The sequence below is a fragment of the Eucyclogobius newberryi genome, unplaced genomic scaffold (genome assembly GCF_026437365.1).
Source record: "Eucyclogobius newberryi isolate DKJ021-1_F unplaced genomic scaffold, fEucNew1.0.hap1 SCAF_14, whole genome shotgun sequence".
Lineage (NCBI taxonomy): Eukaryota > Metazoa > Chordata > Actinopteri > Gobiiformes > Gobiidae > Eucyclogobius > Eucyclogobius newberryi.
The window spans coordinates 19,202,367-19,224,588 of NW_027315768.1; the positions used below are offsets into that span (position 1 = coordinate 19,202,367).

The 22,222-nt window shown below is 39.2% G+C and overlaps 1 long non-coding RNA gene across 1 annotated transcript; it reads right to left on the minus strand.

The window, feature by feature from the left end:
* Positions 1-965: 965 nt before the first annotated feature.
* LOC140359694 (uncharacterized) lies at positions 966-8,162 on the minus strand. Its single transcript, XR_011926884.1, has 2 exons — positions 7,773-8,162; positions 966-1,741 (listed from the first exon to the last, which is right to left on the minus strand). It is a non-coding gene; the product is annotated as an uncharacterized lncRNA (long non-coding RNA).
* Positions 8,163-22,222: the final 14,060 nt, after the last annotated feature.

The following is a 22,222-nucleotide window of genomic DNA, read 5'->3' on the forward strand; positions in this document are numbered from 1 at the left end:
AATATTTTAGGCAATTAGCAAAGATTAGCAACATAAAGGTTTGAAGTCAAGTCAACTCACAAGGTCCTGCGTCACATCACATATGGAGTCTGTTGCCAGGCAAAAGGATGTCAAGTGCCGCTAAATAGTTGCAGTTGGCACCGCCTGGAAAAAGACTTAAACAGCATTAGGACAGCTTCAAGTTTTGCCACAAGCAGAGGCCTACCTGACCGCCACAATGAAGGATATTATTCCCATGAGATTTAAGTTCATCAGAAATATGCTGGATGCTTCCCAATGGCAAGAATGTAGAAGTATGAACATTTAGGCTACTGCTGGATTGAAAAGGTCTAAAACGCTCTGGCCTCGTGAATTAGAAAAATGAGGTAAAATAATCTATCATAAGAGTACATGATGGCCACATGTGTGTGCGCTGTGACGCAGCAGGATTTCCTAATGCAGACGAGGCCTGCGCCTTTGCCCACGAACACCTCCATAAACCATAAACCATGAGCAAAGCAAAGCGTGCCAATGTAACGTTTAAGATGTACAAGGCATTTAAGGTTAAGGCAAAGAACCTGATTAAAAAGACAGTATCCTAAAAAGGCCCTCGTGCCAGGCCCTTAAAACGACAGGGAAGGTCAGTAACCTACAAATTGAACTTCGACGAAAGGGGGAAAAAATCCCAATTAGGGTCGATAAAATATGAATTTAAAGAAAACGTACAGCCACGTGAAACATTTGACCGTAAATGCCTACAAACGTATCCGCGTGGGTTGTTTCTGAAAAGGCCCGAAAGGCCCGGGACTGAGTGACGAACAGCAGAGACCCTGCTCCACACGAGCTCAGGTAAAGTCAGATCACCAGAACTAAAGAACATGGTCTTACAATGGACGCAGTAGCAGACCTTAAAAGAACATGAAGACTAACGCTTAGTGTTCATTATAGGGCTGTCAGGGGGAGCTGCCAAAAATCACATCACTCGCCAGTTTAGAAGTCTTTATTTATTCAAATGTGAGTTTCCAGAAAGTATTAGCACTTTAAAAATGTCAATCATTAACATCTTTTCTGATAATTACATAGAAAATAGACAACAAAAGCAAAATATCATACGAGTCCATTATGTTTCAAAACATTTTATTTACAAGGGTCCATGTAGTTGCATGTAGTTCCATGGACACTGGGCAGGGGTCAGCTGTGCTCCAGCAGCACGGGGAATACTGGAGGCTGCATTCATTCTTACTCCAATATTTACGTGCTGCTACAGTAAGGCCACCAGCTTCATCAGACAGAGGTCCAGGACTGCACAATATAAACCATCAGAACCACAATCTGAGCAGTCACTCATTCATGTTCTACTGCTTGTGCCCATTTGGGGTCATGTGTGACTGGAGCCCATCCCAGTGACTTAGGGAGGGTACACCCTGGACAGGGGCCAGCTCGTCACAGGGTTAATTATTATCAAACCACAAAGATGATGGTGCAAAGAATAAAAATGATAATTTGCAAAGAATAAAATATCTGGTCTTCATAAAGTCTAGTACAAATATGTTCTACGGTTCATGTGATCAGTTCATATTTCCGTCTATTCTCAAACGCTTGAGGTGTTTAAAATGTGAGCTCCTGCTCTGCTGCTGCAGCATGGCATGGCCTGCATCTCACTGTATCCCACAAACCATTCCGTGCTGCTACAGCATCGCAGGACAGTGGTGTGCACTTTGTGCTCCCAAGAAACCCCATCTTCATCAGACATGTTCTCCATCTGAAAACAGAACAAAAATCAATTGAGAACAAGATTATAAACGTTTTAAATATATTCATTAGGTAACTGTTCTGTCACTTTTCATAACAAAATAAAAATGTGTTTTTTATAGAATATTTTTTTTACGTTGTAACCAAAGGATAGGTAACAGGTTGGAAGTATTTACCAAAATGGTAAATTGTACACAGATAGCACAAGTAGAAAGTAGTGATAAAAATGCAGACTGCAGGGTACTTTTCCTTTATTCATTATTTTTTTACTCCTCAAACCAAAGTCTGCTCAAGTTCAAGTCTGACAGAATCAAATGCACATACTATTAATTGGTCATTTCCACAGAAAGTGATAAATGGTACAAAATGGTACAAAATGTTCAACAAGCATCTGATCGTCCTCCTAATAATGTCAAGTATGGGGGTTAATAAAAAAGATTAAAACAAAATAATGCTACAGAAATATTACTATGGACAAGTATCTTATGATCAATAAGTATGAGAACAGTGAATGTTTTTCTAAATTAAATGATCATGACAGTAAGAATATCCTGTTCCTCAAGTTCAAGTGGGTGCAAAAACTAATAAATGCACTTTTTCTGAAAAAATATAAATATGTTAATGAAACTCATCAACCAGTTTGTTATCCGTCCCAGGTGTATTTTATACCAATGTGTAAAATGGCAAAACTATTGTGTGCAACTCTTACAAACTGGTCTCACCTCTCATGTTAAAACCAGCACAGACTTTACTCAGAACCTACAATACACTGCTGTTATGGCTAGATCCAACTCTGAAAGTCTTCCACAACTGTGCAGCCACTAGAGGTCTCAATGGACCTGCATTTATGACCTTGGTCACAAATGGACATCTTTTAGAGTCATTTTCAGTCACAATCACATTCTCCGTGAAGAAACATTACTAATAATAAAGTAGTAGTCTAAAATTATTTTGCCCTTAGAGCAATTGCTGTTGTTACCAGTGACCCAGGAAAGAGAAAACAGAAACTAATAACACATACATAAATAAATGTTTATATGTAAAAAGTGGGCTGGTTGTGTTTGTGATGTAAAGCGGAGCTGTGTAATAAAAACAGGCTCAGGCGCAGGCACAATAACACAACATACACTCTAACATACACTCAGCAGCAACAGCAGCTGGACATGTGCTCGTCTACTACAAAATCCACCAACACCACACTAAAGCACTTATATTTTACACCTGCTATTTTAGAGGATCTTTGCAATGCTTTGACTCATTTGAAACATTAATCACAATCAGAAACAGGAACTGCACATCTCCACGACTTTACGTTACTAAATCATTATTTATGAATTACCCTTTTGGGACAAACAAAATATACATCTTACTGAAATGTAAATTGAATCACAAACCAACAAAAACATTGTGAAAATTATTTACATATATGCCCCCAGTGGATAGGAGATTTTAATGTGAATCGTTACATCTGTGGTGTTAATGAGGTGAGCTGTCTCTGAACATTCCTGTCCAGGAGTTTCACATCAGTTCTTCTGTCTAATCTATTCCATTCTGTCTCCTTTAGGGAAGCATGTGCAGACATGTCACCTTCACCGTGGAACCTTAACCCATTCCTCTGACATGTGCCCCAGCTACAATAGTCTGCAAGAGTCACCTGACCCCTGGGTCGAAGGTCAAGTGCCCCTCCACATGAAGCACAAGGACAGGACACTGTGCCAGTCACATATATATATGCCAGTATACATATATATATATATAATATATATATTATACATACATATATATACATATATATATATATATATATATATATATATACATATATATAATATATATTATACATACATATATATATATATGTATAATATATATATATATATATATATATATATATATATATATATATATATATATATATATATATATATATATATATATATATATATATATATATATATATATATATATATATATATATGTATATAATATATATATATATATATATATATATATATATATATATATATATATATATGTATATGTATATATATATATATATATATATATATATATATTATACATACATATATATATATATATATATATATATATATATATATATATATATATATATATATATATATATTATATACATATACATATATACATATATATATATATATTATATAAAGCTGTCACAAATAGTCTACTCAGGGCTGATCATTCTCATTTACTTTAGCAGATTTAAGGAAAATAATTGCATCCAATAATACAAAATAATGGTGTATCCTTTGCAACTACTTTTATCTCATCACTATACATGAACTAATATATTAAAAAAATAAAATAAAAATATTTGGAGCTCCTAATTTATTTGTTTCTAGCTTTCCCTCAGGTCTAAGGATGAAAACCAAGCACTTTTCCATGTTCACACTTTTCCACCCGGACACTAATGTACCAGGGGCTATTACTAGAACACTACTGCAGCTCAAACTACTTTGCTTCACTCTGTTCAAATGTTCAGTGAAGAGTTAAGATGGACTCTGGACGTGCAGCTCACTGTGAAGGGGGAAAAGAGGAAGAAGCAGAGCTGCTGTGGCACACCCAGACTCAGTCTGTGGAGGGTCTCTGCCCTGGCTCTCGTTTGATGTCAAGATCTGGGATTTACAAAAACAACACTTTCACTCCAACTGGGAATCAGAGCACATTTTCCACATGGAAATTTGGCAGGACTGAAAAAATATATTTAATAAAAATCATAAAACATTTTAATATTATTTGAATGAAATACTATGAATTAGTAATATAATAATGGGTTTGTGTGTGTGTGTGTAGCCAATATATACAATTATGCATTTTTTAACCTTTTATATGGAACATATGCATATACATTAACAGTCTATAATTTTAGATATTAACGATAAAATATTAAAATCAAATAATAAAATATTTTCAAATATTTGCAGATAATTGAGCTGCAGATATGACTTTTTAAGAGGATGTGTTTACATGAAGTGTCCTATAAACTGCAATGATGCTACAGACTGTATAGGGCAGTGTGTTTTGTATATTGCAATTCTGAAAATTCTAAATAATTATTCTTTAATCAGACATCCCACAAAAGAAGAACAAAGAATGGGCAAAAGGCTCGGGACGTCCTGTCACACACTTCCAAAAGTCACCACAACCATCATGCTAGCACAAATGGGGGAAACTTATTTATTTGAAAATAAAAATATCATGGAAATGTATAATAAAATTAAACAAATGCCAGGGAGTTTATTTAAGATGAGTAAGTATAATTTATACTAAACACATCTGTACATCAGAGAAATCAGCAGTCAATAAAATGTGGTGTATGTAGTTTGTGCAGCTGCCAAACAAACTACCAACATTCATAAATAAACATGTCAATGTGTATTGTTCCACACATAGTCACACTCATACAGTTAAAGGAAGTGTTTCATACAAAGCCACTTTTAATCCTATGAACCAAGTATGCAAAGCTCAAGCATGAAAATATGAGGCAAAAAAACAATACAAAATTCATCACTCTTAATTATTTTTAGGCAACTCCTAAATACACTTTTATTTTTATAAATCATACAACTTTTAACGTGGTGTGTATGAGAAACCGGCTGTTACAAAACCCATACAGCTTCAATTGAATGCTCTGACCCACAAAACTTCAACCAAGACTAATTGCTGGAAAATGACCAAGACGACCCGTGAAAACCTGTGCCCGTCAAAGCAAATTTGAATACTCTGAAGTTTGTGCTGAGTGCTGCAGAAAAGAGGAAGAGGAGTGGGGGTTCTGTGCAGCCCGACTACAGCACATGTACAAGAAGAGCCTCCGTTTCACCAGGAAATGGGGGTGGGAGCCCATTTCGCTGGAGGGGTCCAAAGAAGACAGAATGATGAGTCACAGAATGTCAAGCGAACGGTCTGAAGCAGCACCCCGGCCCACAAGTCGACCTGTAGCCTCTCATACAAGGCCCATTAACACTACGGTGACCACAGAAGTGTTGTTTCTACATGAACATTTGTGCAAGTTCACCGATTTGACCAATACACGAGTGACACGGGAATAAGTATTACAGAAGCTAATTAGGGGCCGCTACACGTTGTATGTACAAGATAAGAGCTTTCTAATTAAAATAGTTCACTGCAGGTGCCATGGTGACTCTGATTACACAATGTCACTGTCTGACACAGAATGTACTTAGTTTTGAAAGAATCGCCTATTTTGAATACTTGACAAAAGAAAAATATTAATATAATCACTCCCACCTGGGCCACATTTTACAGTGCACCTGAAGCACAAAGCATTTAACAGGGTAATCTGTAAAATGTCATATTTAAAGACAAAGATGGTCAGATGTTTTTTTTTATTACATACACTGCTGATTCCAATGTGGAGAAAAATATTTGGGTGTTAATTTCATGTAAGCACAACTACTGGGAATTATTTGTCAAGCAAGTCCTTTAAAAAAAATGTTTAATATTCTCCCGTCTGCATTTAAATTAAAAAAATGAAACGTATTTTTCTGCTAATTGTGATGTACACTCTCCACATATTTTTGAGACACCACTGATGTGTAACTATTTTATCACTCAAATTCTTGGTTATGTTTGTCAGTCTATACTTTTCAATACAAAGAGGTATTATATTGCATATATTTTGCTCTTATTACAAATTGTTGTGTGTTGCACCTTAATGTCAAAGCAAGTTCCTAGTTTGTGAATTCTGTTCACTGACAATGGCAATAAACCCCTTTCTGATCATTCTAAAATAAGTACTAATATTATACTGCAGTTTTTATATCTTGTGTATGTGTGTGTGTGTCACTATTGTACTGTATACGACTAGTATATAGGTCAAGAATATTTAATCTGTAAATACAAGCAACAACTCTGTTAAATAGGCGTGGAATATTCTATCAACCAAGTCAACTCAAAAGACTATAATTATGGTCTTAAAAAAAAAAGAAAAAAAAGAAAGTAAAACTGACAAAGCACCAAAGTCCCATTGTCAGACAGACCATGAAGTCAGATATATATGTAATAAATAAACTGTATGGAACGAAAGTGTAATTGTGTCACATTATGCAACACAAACTGGTGTAGGGAAGTGTGAGGGGAGGGTTCTAGACGCACCATTATATGAGCCTCTCTTTTCCTCTAGAGGACAGCCTTGAATGGGCTAAAATACCCCACTTCATCAGGAATGTGAGCTTCTATGAAAAGTCACGACTCCCAAAGGCAAACGCACCCAAAACAAATGACATGATCCCTTTTACCACCGTTTCACACAAGACGGTTACAGCCACGTGTCTTAACTGTTAACGCGTCGTTACAACTTTATAACCACACACTTTAGATTGTTGGCACGGGGCCATATTATTTGTAATAGTCAGACAAGAGAAGCGACAACTGTGTAAAAGTCTATGTAGTGTCCTCAAGTCTCCGCGGGCAAATAGACAAGGATACGTGACCTACTGTTTGTCCGCCTCGCGCACTGCCCTGCCCACCGCACAAGTCCGCGTCCGAAACCCGGTGACAGCATAAAAAGAAAGACTTAAGTTGCAAACTGTAAAAGGAGGCGATGCTCACCGCCCTTTCCCCTGCACTTTTCCCTCCTAAGCCTGTGCGCTCCGTGGATTTGTTGACACTGCCCACCTCTGCACCTCCCGCTCAAAAACTCTGGCATAAATGTAGAAAAAAAAAACGTCTGTCAGGTTCAAACTTTCATTCGGTCTCCCACCAAGACACCTCCGTCGATTTGAGTCCGTAGTTATTTTATTTCCCCGCACATTTCCGACTTACCTAGGCGAAACGGAACGCTGATTGTGCAGTTTTTTACAGCGCAGCAAAGTCACAAATCCTGAGCGCTAGCAGGCTAAGCTAACAGGCTAACGCAGGAGAAGTAATGGCAAAGCTGCTCAAATGGCTCCCCGCCTCTGTGGATCACTATCACTTCGGGTCTTTCGGCGTTCAACACACATGAACTACCCGGCTCGACGGAACAAGTGCAAACTCACCCCGCGCCGTGTCGTGAAAAGCACTGTTCCCCTCCAAAAAAGGCGCAGTTGAAGAGTGAGCGCTCGGCTCGTCCCTCCGCCTCAGCGGCAGCTTGATCGCAGCATCCTCTCGCCGCAGCTGCGGAGGCAAGCGCAGCTCACTCGAAAATGGCGCCGAAAAGATACACTCCTCATTCAAATTCGATAGAGCCTCCCATTGCGCCCATTGGCTGAATGCAAAGTGAAGCCCGCGCCGCTGATTGGACGGTGGAAATGCACTCTCGAATGATCTGGTAGCCCACGCAGAGCACAACCAGGAGGAAACTTAACTCTTTACGTGCTCAGCGGGGTTTTATGTCAGCGAGCGGCTCTCGGCAAACTTCACATCGATCCCGGCGATATAGCCAATAAGTGATTGATACAAGCTGCTAAAAGCACTATGCTAAACATATGGCACAGGAAAACCTCTTCACTCTGTTCTGTGGTCACTGCTCTGCTATAGGTCTACTGCTGATGGGGAAATGGCCATGGTTGGGTGTAAATGTAAAAATGCCTATCTGCCAGCAAACATGTAGGAAATATTTGGAAAACCAAAATTCTCCAAATACTTACATACACAAAATAGTTAACATTTTTCTTACTTTTCGTGCAGGCCTACATTTGAAAGAGTCACTGGTCCTAAACCATCTATTACCATGAGGTACAATGTTAATTTACTTGCTTCACATCACATTGAGCTTATACATCAAACATGATAAGCCAAGACAGCCATTATATCTACACCATCACAATTAAGACTTCTCTAAAATTCCCTTCTCATGGAGAGCATATGAAAATGTAATCCTATATTGTGGGCAAGTTTAGTAAAGTAAAGCGAGGCTCCTCATTGTGTATACATTCTGCAGTAATGTGCACAATGGGGCAGACAGGGAAAAACACACTTGTTTACAGATAAACTGGTTTGGACAGGAAGCCAGTAAGGAGGAGCTCTGTGCTGTTAAACAGCCATGTGGAGAGGCAGGGATGAGCCAGCAAAAACACCACAGTGACCATTGGGGAGACCAAGATGGTGTTACCACAGCATGCAAAAAGATAGCAACAAATCCGGCAAGTTATAGAATGCAAACCCTGTTCTATGAAAGTGATGTTTTTACATTATGACAACAACATATAGACTATAAAGATGGATGTGATGTGAGGCTACTGAATGGTGCAAACAGTAGCCAAGTGCAGCTCTGTGAATGCTATAGAGTTCATCATGCATTGTGTCACTATCACATGAGCACACACTGCCTTCCATTAGGCAGGAGATCCTTATGACTCACAAAAACACAAGTCACATGTCACTACACAAATGAACCATGCTACTCAGGCAGCACTGCTATCCACACTTGGTTGTTTTGCAGGACCAAATGAAATCATGTTATAATGCATCTCTTTATGAGAAGGTTTAAGACAGTGTGGGGCTTCCCTTGTGTGGTGGACAGGCTGAACAAGAGCAGCCCTGTCATATTGGATGGTCACAGCTATTGAGCGAGTCTAAGTTGCCATGGTGGGGTACTTTGGGTCCAGGGTAATTTGATTTCATGTTAGATGGCGTGTGTGCATGGTTGACAGTTACTCTTAGCTGCATCTGATTGGGAGGAGATTTTACAATTTTTATGTATTTCTTCTTTTTCATATGACTTAAAGATTCACACCACCTTCAGACATGGGACCACAGAATCTTAAACAATGGAAAATTGATATCTAACCAACATTCAAATAGATCAGCAAGTGAACACAGACTAACATGAACTGCACAGGATTAATGATTAAAGAATCAATAATCAAATGATTCATACCTGAACCACATGAACATCAGCAAATCTACTTTGACCCCCATCCCCCAGTTCACTTACAGTAACTTCTGTGATCAACTGAATTACTAACAACAACAAACAAAGTGTGAGCCTATAGTAACAAGTAACATTTGTCACACTCTTATAGTATAAGAACTGTTACACAAGCGTTTTGAAGAGTATACAAACTTTATTAACATGGCCCACTCCTTGGCTGTGGTCTTTAAAGAATACAATGAGGCCCAGTGAGAACTTTGGAGAGAAAGCCTATCCATTGATGTCTCCTGGCCACCCCTCCCCCTCTCTCAGAGACATCTGTAGCAGCTGCCCCCTTGTGCTCCTGTCAGCGGGACAGAGTGTGTGTTTGCATGTGTGTATGAACAAGTTGAGGTGGGGTTGGTTGGGAGGTTAGCGTGGGGCGTGTTATAACACCTCCCCCTTTAAAGAGTGCAACCCGCACACTTGTGGGACATCACATTTATCAATGGCTAATAGTCACTAGCAGGTCACCCTGAAAATACTACAGCAACCTCTGACCTCTTTTTAGCACAAAGTGGTCATGTCAGACCCTCTGTCCTCCACAGAAGCACACACGCAAACAAACATCAACAACTAATATATATTCCATGGGAACATTAGTATTTATCTATTTTAATTAAAACAATATACAGTAATAAAAAACATACATTTGTACAAAATGTAATTTAAAATTATGCTGGGAGAAGACAATTAGAAAGAGAGGCAAGTAAATATATTCGTTTTTTTACATGAATTACTTCACAGAAGTATGTCTGATGTATGTGGATTCATGGGATTATTCTATTGAATTTACAAAAAATCTATGTGAATATGAAAAAAACATGAATCTGCATTAAGAAAGCAAATGCCCAATTCAAAAATCTAGCCATGCATTATTATATCATTATTTTGCCAGCAAAGTATTATTGACAAAGAGCATTTGTACAAGCTTTACATCAGCCCTTATGACGTGTTAATCACATACCCAACCTGACAAAAGCCTATATAGGCCTATATGTATAGATCTAGACTCCTATGTAATAAAAGCATAATAAGCTTGATCATGAAGCCTAAACTATTGCTAAAATAACTTATACAATATTGACATAAAGTTGTAAAAACAAACTCATCTCGTCTTATGCGCTGCTTCTGGACTACAAAATGACAATTCCTCCGGAAGTCCCTCCCTCCTTACTGCGCTGTTGTACCTCGGTGATGTAATCACTTTCCAAATATAGCGTGTTGCTGATCGCTGTGCTGCCCTCTGATTGGCTGTAGCCGCTGTCGCTCGCCTGACGTGGCCCCGCCCGTGTTATTATTGTAAACAGCCCTCCTCGCCACCGACTCTGTGGGTCGAGCCGAGTACTCCATCCAACCCTTTGTTCGTGCAGTGAAAACACCGACGCGACAAAGCAAGAGTGATAGTCCGCCCAAAACTGTGCTTGACACCTCTAAGAAAAGTTAAACACAGTGCCCTGCACTAACCACATTCTATTATTGAGATAAAATGATCGCGGTGTCGTGTCGAGGCTTGTTTCTTCTCGCGCAGTGGGACGTTCTCTCGACCGGCGACTAGTCCGAGCTGCCGCATGAATAACAATAATAAACCGGGCGAGTTATCAACGCGTTACACTCATGTTCTGCTTCTCGCACACATCCACATGAATTGACTTTCAAATCCACAAAAGAGTTTCAGAATGACAGGCGGTATAACTCATAAACGCCAACACACAAAGTTGTCATATACAAAGGCAACATCTCGCCTATACATAGACGGCACCAGCCCTCAATGAAAACACTCGGCCTTTAACTTATATTCTCGCTCTTGAGTTCGACAGCACGAATGCCAACAAAGCCACTTTCAATCTACCACCCAAATGAATTACTTTTTCCCCCCACAATTACGACACGACAAACTAGTGGCGAGGTCACACGGCCAAAGTTACACAGACTCCCCTGACTTGAACGCCACTCACAGACGGGTGTTTTCCAGGGCATCTTCCCCTCTGTGTGGACGGCTTTGGAGGAGTCGCCGGTCCGCTGGTGACAACCTCACCTTCTCGACACATTCCACCCCAGGGCAAGTTGACACGCTTCCATCCATTCCTCTCCGACTAAGTGCAGTTTCAGCAAAGCTTCAAGGAAGTTGTTTCTTTTGTTCCAGTGTTTTTTTGGTTGCGTCAATGTTGCGAAGGGGGAGGCGGAGCGGCGGAGAGCGGAGAAAAACACAGCAGAGCGCAGCGTAAAGCCTCCACGTAGAGTTCACACGGCTGTCCATTAACGGACTGGGAACACCTCATCCCGAAGCCACGGCAAAGTCAGCCCGGCTCACGTGTCCACATCCCGGTCAAGAGGGAAGCTGCACTGCCCGAGCTGATGAGGTCCGTGTGCGCTCCGTGCGTGCGTCAGGCGCATTTGCATAGTCCAAGTGGGTTTATGTAGTTGCTCAAGTGTTGACAACAGGACGTGTGAACAAACGTGTACAACCTTTCTCACTTGCGCTTGATTATTACACCATTATCACTGACTGGCAACGCCTTTACAGAGGCTTCTACATCATCGGCTTCCCACTTGGAGTACAAAGACGCGCTTTTCCGTAGAGTTCAGCCTGGTCTTTTCTCTTGACAGGTGACTGCGTGTCTCTTGCAGATGTCAGATGAGCCAAAACTTTCTCATCACGCACCTTAACAGCCGGGTAATGAGAACAAAATAAAAACATAAGCATATAGTCTATGGATCTGGACAATTACAAGAGTTTCATTTCGTTAGTTTTTGCAGTTTAGAAAAGGCAACAAGTCAAATGTAAGGAATCTAACGTCTGAAAATAGACGTTGTAGACAATCTCTTGCAGTTCTTGGTAGTGAGTTGAGCGGGGCTGAGGCGGCTTACTATGCAGAAATAGGATCATCTTGGTTCAGCGGATAAAAAGGTGATCTCCCTGTTTTCCCACACGCGGTTACAGTTGCATTGCATCAGGAAGCTGCTGATGTCAATGAAGTCACTATCAAGGCGCACGGCTCCATCCCCGGTTGTATTAAAACTAAGGGACCACATGCGTAATGGTAATGGTGATCCTAATGAAGGGATCATTCACAACCCGGCGACAATTAGATACTTGACTTTGACAAAGGAATCAGAAGAAAAGTGCTTTGGAAGTGTTACTCGAGTCTAATCAAAAAGCAAGGCTTCCACCCTTTTCCAACAGTAGAACATATGTACGTGAGAACAAAAACTAAGCCTGATGTGTGTATAACTCACAAAGCTCCTTTAGATAGAGCAGAACAGACGGATAGAAAACAGAACGTGAACTACAAGCCAAAGTCGACAGGGAGAGTAGAGTTTTGGATTTGATAGCCAAACCTATTGATGGTTACGTGTGACAAAACACATATAACTCAGTTAAATTAAACCCAGCCTTCTCTGTAGATTATTTTAAATTAGCCAAATAGGCTAAAACACGAGTAGGCATCAGGCAAATTGATATCAGAGAACAGACTGGGGTTTTGGTTTATCTTCAGGAATAGTTGAAACAACAACAACAACAACACAATGATTTGTTGTGCGTGAAAGTCACGAGTTGTGTTTAAACGTTGCTTGGACTTGGGAGTGTCACCGTACAGTTTTGCAGCTTCCAGGAGTATTTGAATATTTGCCCGATGAGTGGGCAGGTGCACATTCAGAATGCAAAGAAGACACAGGAATCAAGCGAAATATTTTGATGGGTTGCGGTTCCTCTTAAAGGTCATCGAGAAAAATAGACATTGTAAGAGCCATGCACCACTTTCAATGGATTTCTATAGCAGTTCGACTCTTGTTCTTATTGGCCGAGTTAAGTGTTAGGTTTCTGTTGATTACTTGACAAAAGGCAATGCAAGGCATTGACAATATTTAGGCATGGTACAAATACATGTTATTAATATGTCAAACCTGAAATTGATTCACTTGTTCAAAAAAGTTACTTTTGAACCTTTTTTGATTATTATTATTATAACAACAGATATATAAGACATATAAGAAATAACTTATATCAACTCTTTATTTTCTTGAGATATTTACAATATGATCAGCCCCTGAAATGTCACATTGTGTGGGAGGACTGTGCATGAGTCAAAACAAAATAACTCATGGCATTTTGGGTTTCTAATGTTACTAATATAACACTCATGCAATTATAATACATTACTGGTCATATTAGCCAACTTTTGTTTCCTTAGTAAAACCTTTATTACTATTTTCATAAAAACGTATATTATTATATGACTTACCTACTGTACCATAACAACTTGGGAAACCTATTATTTGAGTGACTAGTGTATGTATCTTTACAGGGCCGCAGAGGGGGGACAGGCCTGTCCCTGCAGCACCCTGAGTCCAGTGCAGGAGTAGGTCATCTGAGGGCGCCCATGGTTGGTGAGTTGGGATTTACACTCAAAGACTGCAAAGAAAAGCAGAAGGGAGGGGAAATCAAGAGAAGAAGAAAATTGCTGTCATTGATTGAGGGATAATTAAAGCTGTGAGTTCAGTGGACCGAAAGCCCTTTCTTCAACCTCGTCAATTAAGCATTTTGGTGAGCAAAGTGTCTCATAATCTCGGTTGTAAACTATGAGTATGACCAAACACTAAATTGGTTAATGGTCAGGGACAGATTCATTGAAATTTGAGTTGTGTGTGAATATAAAGTAGCATACACATTAAACATAACAAGAAATATATTCTCCAATGAATGAATACATTACAATTGAAAAAAAGAAAAGCAAATAGACATTTTACAAAATTTGCCTGTGATGAATTTGTTTTGGTAAATATTGTACACAATGTGTATTATTATAGAAAGTAGCAACTGGGTTAACATGTATAAGTAGAAGTGTGAAACTCATTATCTACTGACCAGTTGAAGGTTATGTAATGCAGATAACAGTAGCTGACACAAGCTGACAGGGGTTAGACACACAGCCCGGACTGGAGCATGCTCAAACTCACAAAAGGTGTCCCATATTTACAGAGAGCATATGGCCTGGTGTCTACAGGGACGCTCAGTGTTCCTGTGATAACTTCAATGCCCTGTCCCACTCAGCACTGCACCACAATAGAAATCAACAGGTAACTTAGCGACCCAAGCCAAACACAGAAAACCAGAGCACAATGGCCACAGTATATGCCCCTCTTTTCTGTTCTAAAAAGGCTTACATTACAGTAGAAGAGTCAACATGAAGAACCGGATAGCACCAAGAGAAGCTATATGCTGTTTCCTATTCGCTATCTATATATGATTTACATACCCAGTGTGTGCTAAAGTGATAAAAAGGCCAACTGAGAGGGTAAGAAGCGCACAAGGAAGTGACCAAAACGATCGTTTTTGGAGAGCCACAGATAGTGAGGCCTATGACTAAGCTCGGAAGAGTAGGAGTGTGCCTGTGCCAAGCTTCAGCACTGAGGAGGGAAGAAAGAATGGCGGGAAGAATGGATGGTGACTATGCACATACCACATACACACCAAAAATAGATGTGCTGTTAAAAGACAAAGACATGTAAAACAAACTAAACATTCAACTACACAAGTTACAATAATGACAATATTATACTTTTTTATACAGCAAACGTTATAATCTAAAAAGGTCTAATCCAACAGTGCTTAAAGATACCTAAATAGTTTATTGTTGTTGGGAATTTGTATTGCTTTGCTTGATATGCATGAGAACAATTTAAGTTAGCAGTATTTTTGTAGCCTACATTATAACTCTAGACATAGCTATTCCTAAAATCCTTTGTACAACACTCTGGATCTAACGATGAATAAATGTACCCTTGAAATATGTTCCTCGTACTTCACTACTTATATTTGAAGAATATTGTGCATACTCACACCCTCGCATCATCCCATCCTGGCCAGCGCACCATCACTCCCTTCCTCTGTCCCACACGACATGCCTCTGTATTTAGACTGTTGACTCAGTTGGACACTAACAGCAGTGTGCGATAAGGAAGATTGAATCATCATGTTAAAACACCCCAGCTTTCATCTGCCAACATGCTCCAGTGGAAGGAGTGATTCTGGTCTTTAAAGGATTTTAAAAGCGGGCATGAGCACCACTACGGCACGGTTATGACTAAAGCGTAGAATGTTTGTTCCAGGTGAATTGGTCTCATCATAGACACAGCTCTAGATAATGAGAGGTGTATTTATCTGTCAGGATGCTTGCCCATAGGTGTCTGGTTACAGATTGCAGGCATGCTGGGCACACAGTGTGGAGCACAGCACAGCCAAGTGGACAACAATGGAAGCACGCTGGGACACGTGTGGAGGTCTGTGGGTTTGTATGGCGGGTTATACATGAAGACTTCAACACAGACAATATGTACCAGGTATATTGTGCTTACTCTCATTAGTGCTCTGGGAGGGACGCTCTTCAGTTACTTGATGGCTCTACTCGCGCGGACTTCCCGCAACAACCACAGCACCTGGAAAAAGACAAGTAATGGGATATACTGTATGAGCTCATCACCAAAATATCCCAATACTCTGTGTTTTTTGTCTATAAAAAGGCAAAGAGATGGACATTAGACATTGTGAAATACAATTAAAAACCCATGAGATCAAATAGTTGTTGCACACAAGTAGCTTTACAGAAATAGAAGCTTTTCAAATATTCAGCGGAGTAACATATTATTTTTGATTTGGGCTATTCAAATGTCTTGTCAATGCTGAATATTGAAAGAATAAACAAGTGAAAATCATTCTAGATCACAATTATTTCAAAGTTTTAAGCATTACATGCCCTCAATCTGGACTATGCAGGAACATTGACCAAATTGCCAAAGAGACCCGAAAAACAAAACTGAAACAATTAAATGAAAAATAAAATCTCACCAGAAATTACAAAATTATTAAAAAACAAAGACTATGATTAGAAATGGTTAAAAAAGACCATTACCCACAAAAAGACCAATACACTTCAGCAAAATGTAAAACTTAAACTAGGACCAAACCAGGTGCACTCCCAGGTCTGAAACTGTATTGACAACAAGAGCAGCGCAGTCTACCCTCACAACAAAGGCTCCCTGAGTAAAAGCAGTGGGCCGGGACCATATAGTGACTAGTAAATGAAAGAATGACAGATCTCAGTGATCGCCTCTTTAACAGCTCCTCGCTCGCCCTCGCTTTACTACTCTTTCTTTCTTTCTCTCCCTCTCTTTAACTCGCTGGAGGATGCTAACCCATCAGGTCCCTTGGCTCCTCTCCACAGGATGATGTCATTTTGAATGACATCACCATGCAGTGTGTGTGCATGTGTGTGTGTGCTCCTCTCCCGCTGCTCTCCCTCTGCTGCTCTCCTCAGAGGGGAAGGTGCTGCTTGACACTCAGCCGCGAGACCACAACCCTTGGCCAAAGTGCAGTGTTAGCACATAGCACTCAGAAAGAACGGGAGAGCTATAGGAGCATTAAGGCTGGTGCAGTAAGGAGCATCGGGAAATGATGGGAGAAAACATGGACAAGTTGGTTAAACACTGCTGATAGCACAACACCACCAAAGCACTATTAATAAGAGCAAAGCGGCACATAAAGTACAAACGTGACTGCTCATTTTACCTTAACCTTTTTATGGTAATGGACATTTGGACAAGCTGATTTTTATTTCTCAGTATTCACAGGTCATTTTGCGTGAAGCAGATCACAAGTCCGCATTTGTCTTTGAAAACCGAAATAAATTTTACTAAAGAAGTAAAATAATATAACTGAAAGGCAAAATTTGCTGTGGCGAATGTGGAAGAACAATTAATGCATATTTTAGAACTGAATATATACAAAATGTCTGCAGCTTACTCTCTAAATGTCAGGTAACAATTTTATACATTTATTCCAATTCCGTAAAACAAAAGCTGTTTCTCTTTACACACTGGCATTGTAGTGGTGGTGACACAGCTTCTATACAAATACTTACAACTAATTCTCATATTGTCAAATAATACGCATTGAGTAAATGGTTAGATATTCTCACTGTGGTCCTTCATGTGAGTCTCAGAGCAGCAGAGGCACTTGCACAGAACACGCCTGGGCTTTATGGACCACAGTTGGCACAGCTCGAGACGATGATGTCATCCTGGTGAATGGGCCGGCAATATGGCGATCAGCAAGTCTGGGGAATACATAGACAATATATGTGTTGGATGTTGCATTGAATTAAGATGTGAATTGATAGAACCGTTAAATAAAAGCAATATGCATTCTTTATCTTATTATTATTTTCTTGAAATGAAAAGAGACATTTGCAAAATACTGAACCCACATGGCTTGTTCAGATGTTTTTAGATGCATATTGAGATATGTTTTGTATAATATGTGTATATGTGTAATGTATACAAATATACTATTATTGTAAAAGAAGCAATGGGACACTTTATGTTGTTGTTGTTGTTGTGTTACGTTTAATGGCGGTTGGCAGCCAACTGAAATGGTGCATTTACCGTCACCTACTACACGTCTTCAAAGTATGTGTTTTACACCATACCCAAAAAAAATGGATCCTAAAATACGCATTTAAAATTTACAACTAACACGGTGGTCTTTGGACAACTCATTGTAATGAGCAAAACCAATATCTATTAACGACAATGCAATAATATTTGTTACAGAAAGATGCTCGACCTGAAGTGTTAAGAGTTCAAAATATACACCTAGTTTGTTTAGCTTTGTTTGTCCTGATTTTATACCATTGAATCCATAAATGCTGAAATAAAAGGATTAGTGGTGGGTGTGTTAGCAGTGTAGTGGAAATGTCATGATCGGTGGGGTCATGTAGCTTACCCGTCTGTCCCGTGAGATGGGGCCAGAACCCTGTCACCTCCACCTGCTCAAGCTTCAGAGGAGACAACGATATATTTAGAACATCACAGAGGAAGTAGAGATTCTCCAGATTGTCGTCAACCAGGGACCGATTTGGTGCCAAATCTATAGGGAAAATATAAGTGTAATTAAGGGTCTCATCATGATAGTGATCATACTAAAGTAATGAGAAAAACACTAAAGCTTTGACGTCACACTATAAAATGATTACATTATCAATTAATAAAGAGTGTATATATATATATAAGTGTATATATATATATATATATATATATATATACATATATATATATATATATATATATATGTATATATATATATATATATATATATATATATATATATATACACACACATATATATATATGTGTATATATAATATATATATATATATATATATATATATATATATACTGTATATATATATATATATATATATATATATATATATATTTATATACTGTATATATATGAGGAATTTAATCCTCTTCTGAGCAAATTACAACCTATTGGAATCCTCATTTCATTTTGAATGACTAAAAGAGCACAAAAGCTGAAGTTTCAGTTTTAATTGACTACTGTTTTGACAGTTGACCCTTCATCGAATTGGATTAATCATTAACCAGAAAACCAAAGTGATCTACTCTTCTTGTGTGTAGCCGGGAAGACAAACCTGGTCGTCAAGTTCAACCTTTACAATTAAGTAGAATTATTAAATTACATCAGATATAACGGCAAACAGTTTTAAGTCTTTATAAGAAAAATAAGTTTTGAATTTTTAGGGTAGAAATGTCAGTTAGAAATGTTAGTTTGCTTTTCTATCACAAATAATTTATACAGTTTAAAAGCCTGTACTAGCCTGGACTATATAAAAGTGTAATTTGTGGTTAAGTATGCGATGATCCGATGATCTGTTTTTTTTTTTTTTTTAATTGTGTCTGTAAATGTCTGATATCACTTACATGTTTCTGAGTGGTTATAATTTGCCAGACTACTTTGATTTATTTTAGTATTTTGTTATATTCAATGGTTATCTCCAATTCTCCATAGAAATCACATTATGTTCCACTTTCACCTCTGTTTTTTTTATTTGAATGTATTTTTTCCCAAACTTTGGGATCAGTTGTAGTACATCCACATTTTATCCTGCACAAATACTTGGCAACATGAGTTCGAGGGCACCCTTTGTAGAGCCAATAAAGAGAGTTGCCATTCGACCTCATCCTGCAATGTGAAAGCACACAGACAAAAGCCCACATGTCGAGCTGCACCCCTGCACCTGTTGTCCTGTGTGGAGCATGCCGCCTTTTCTCTGGAGGACAGGCAATAAGACATGCCACCTGTGTGCGAAAATAAATGACGGATAAATTGTTCGACAGTAACGGAGGAAGGAGACGTTACAACAGCCTGTTTTATTAAGGCGGGTGTCAAATGAACAACTCTTAAAAAGTCTTTCACTCTCACTCTCTCTCATCAGCCCCCTCAGCTGCTCTTTGTAAAACTGACTGACGACCCCCCGCCTCCGGCCCCAAGTGTCACCCTGACGTTGACATGTTTGGGTCATTTCATCTGATGGGATCTCCTGGGAGGAATTAGCATGTGCAAAAGAAAAGTCTGCAGTTTTAAAAGCTCAGTGTTTCCAATTTGCCGCCACATGCTTCAAATTAGCCACGTATTTACTAAGGTCAGGAGCTGGGCATGGAGCCATGGAGGAGAGTGCAAAAGAGAGGAGAGGTTGGGCTGGGGTTGCAAAGGGTTAAGTGCAAATACAGAGAGATAGGTTTGGTGACTAAAATATATTCTGTTGTCTTTGTAAAATACATTTCAACAAACTCTTTACACTAACTTCACTTCAATAGTGCTAAGTGTTATAATTCAAAGTGTCAGAGTGGTGAAAATGTATTTTAAAACATTTCAAGGTGTAAGGTTTATTTAAAGAAGGTTCCAGATCTACAAATTATTATTATTGGCATTGTTTAAGGTTTCTTTGCCATTTTTTCACTCAACAAGGGGGATATTTGACCAGTGAGAGTGAGCATGTACCACAGAATTAGAGTTTCAGTGGAAATTGGCACTACTTTAATTTAACTTTATTTAAATGTGTCTTATTTTTGTATAAACTTTGCTTAAATCACACAGTAATGAATTTTCGACCACAACACTTCCACGTGAAAAAACAGACAAATGCACTACTACGTGCATTAAAAAATGACACCTATTTCTTCACTACACCACCACTTTTCACAGTTTGGTGCCTAACTCGTGCAAACTACTCTAAGTTAAAGCTTGAGTTTATTTAAGTCGGTTAAAAATAGACATGATGTAATTAGGCCCGAGCGCCACAAGCTGGCGAGAGGCCTATTAATCTAGTAAGGCCGTGCGAAGCACGGCTGCAAAAGTACGCACGTAGTGCGCACGAAATCGAGCGCGAAGCGCTCGCCCACTTCCAAACACTCACTAACGCACTCCTTCACTCACGCACGCCCCGTGCATACTAATTAATAGTAGGAAAATGGAACATTACCGTTGTAAACGGGCGAAGCCCGTGCAAAAGTGCGCACTAAACGAGCACTTTACATTGGGATGACGACCGCGAAGCGGTCGTCATCCCAATATAAAGCACTCATTTGCCCTAAGTATCTCACGAATACGTTCCCCATCTCTTGCATGTTCCGTGCATATAAGCATGTAATGCAAAAATTGAACATTATTACTGTATAGAGGGCCAAAAACACAAAGTGGGCGGAGCCCACTCAAAATTAACGAAAGTACCCGTCAGTGACCAGGGACCCACACCATGAGGTAGGAAAGCGCGAGCGCTTTCCGAAAATGTATAGTTTATGATATTTGAAAAATGGGAAACATTGTTTTCGCATCGGAATATTCTTCTTCTTCTTCTCGGGACCAACCCCCCTATTTTTCACCCAGTGAACATTGACGAAAAGTCACAAAAATGTTCACACCTCTAAAAATCGTGCCTCTCTACATTCTGGCTATTTCCCTTTTCTAAAATAAAAAAAATTGGCGCGTCAGCGCCCCCAAATGTACCAAAAATGCATTGAGAGATGGGAAATGACCCCAAAAAAATCTGATCGTAGAATCATGAAATTTGGCGCCGAGGTAGATGGTGACAAGAGAAGTAAAAAATATTATTACGGCAACGCCGTCCGCCCAACCAAATGTCGGCCATATTGCTTCAAAAATGGCTAAACATGACTTCGGAGTTTTTCCAAACGTCGTACTTTTACGAACTCCTCCCAGGGCGTTGGCCCTAAAAAGCTGAAATTTGGTGAAAATGCTACTGAGGAGTGGGACATCAAAAGTTATCCAAATTACATTGATACCTCTCACGGTCTCGGTGCGGCGAAGCCGCAAACTGTAGCTAGAATTTCAGAAATCTCCCATATTTAAAATTTCTGCCGTTTGCGCAGATAAAGTCCGAATTGCGTCAAATTAGAATCAGTTGTTAAACTCTTTGCCCTAAACCTACTTGAAGTGAAATAAATTCATTTGGCGCCACAGCGCCCCCTACAGATTTTATATGGAGGTTAAATGTTTAGTTTTGCGAAATTATATGAAATTTGACACACAACTCAATTTTAGCATCCCCATCAAAAAAGTCAATGAGACCCATGTCATAATTGTTATGGCGTTGCCGTAACGATGACCGAAACCTTTCATGTTATTCCAATGGGGAAATCGCCAGAACATGTTTACACTTTAGACTTTCACAAACTCCTCCCCCTCAGGGCGTCAGCCCTATTAACCTG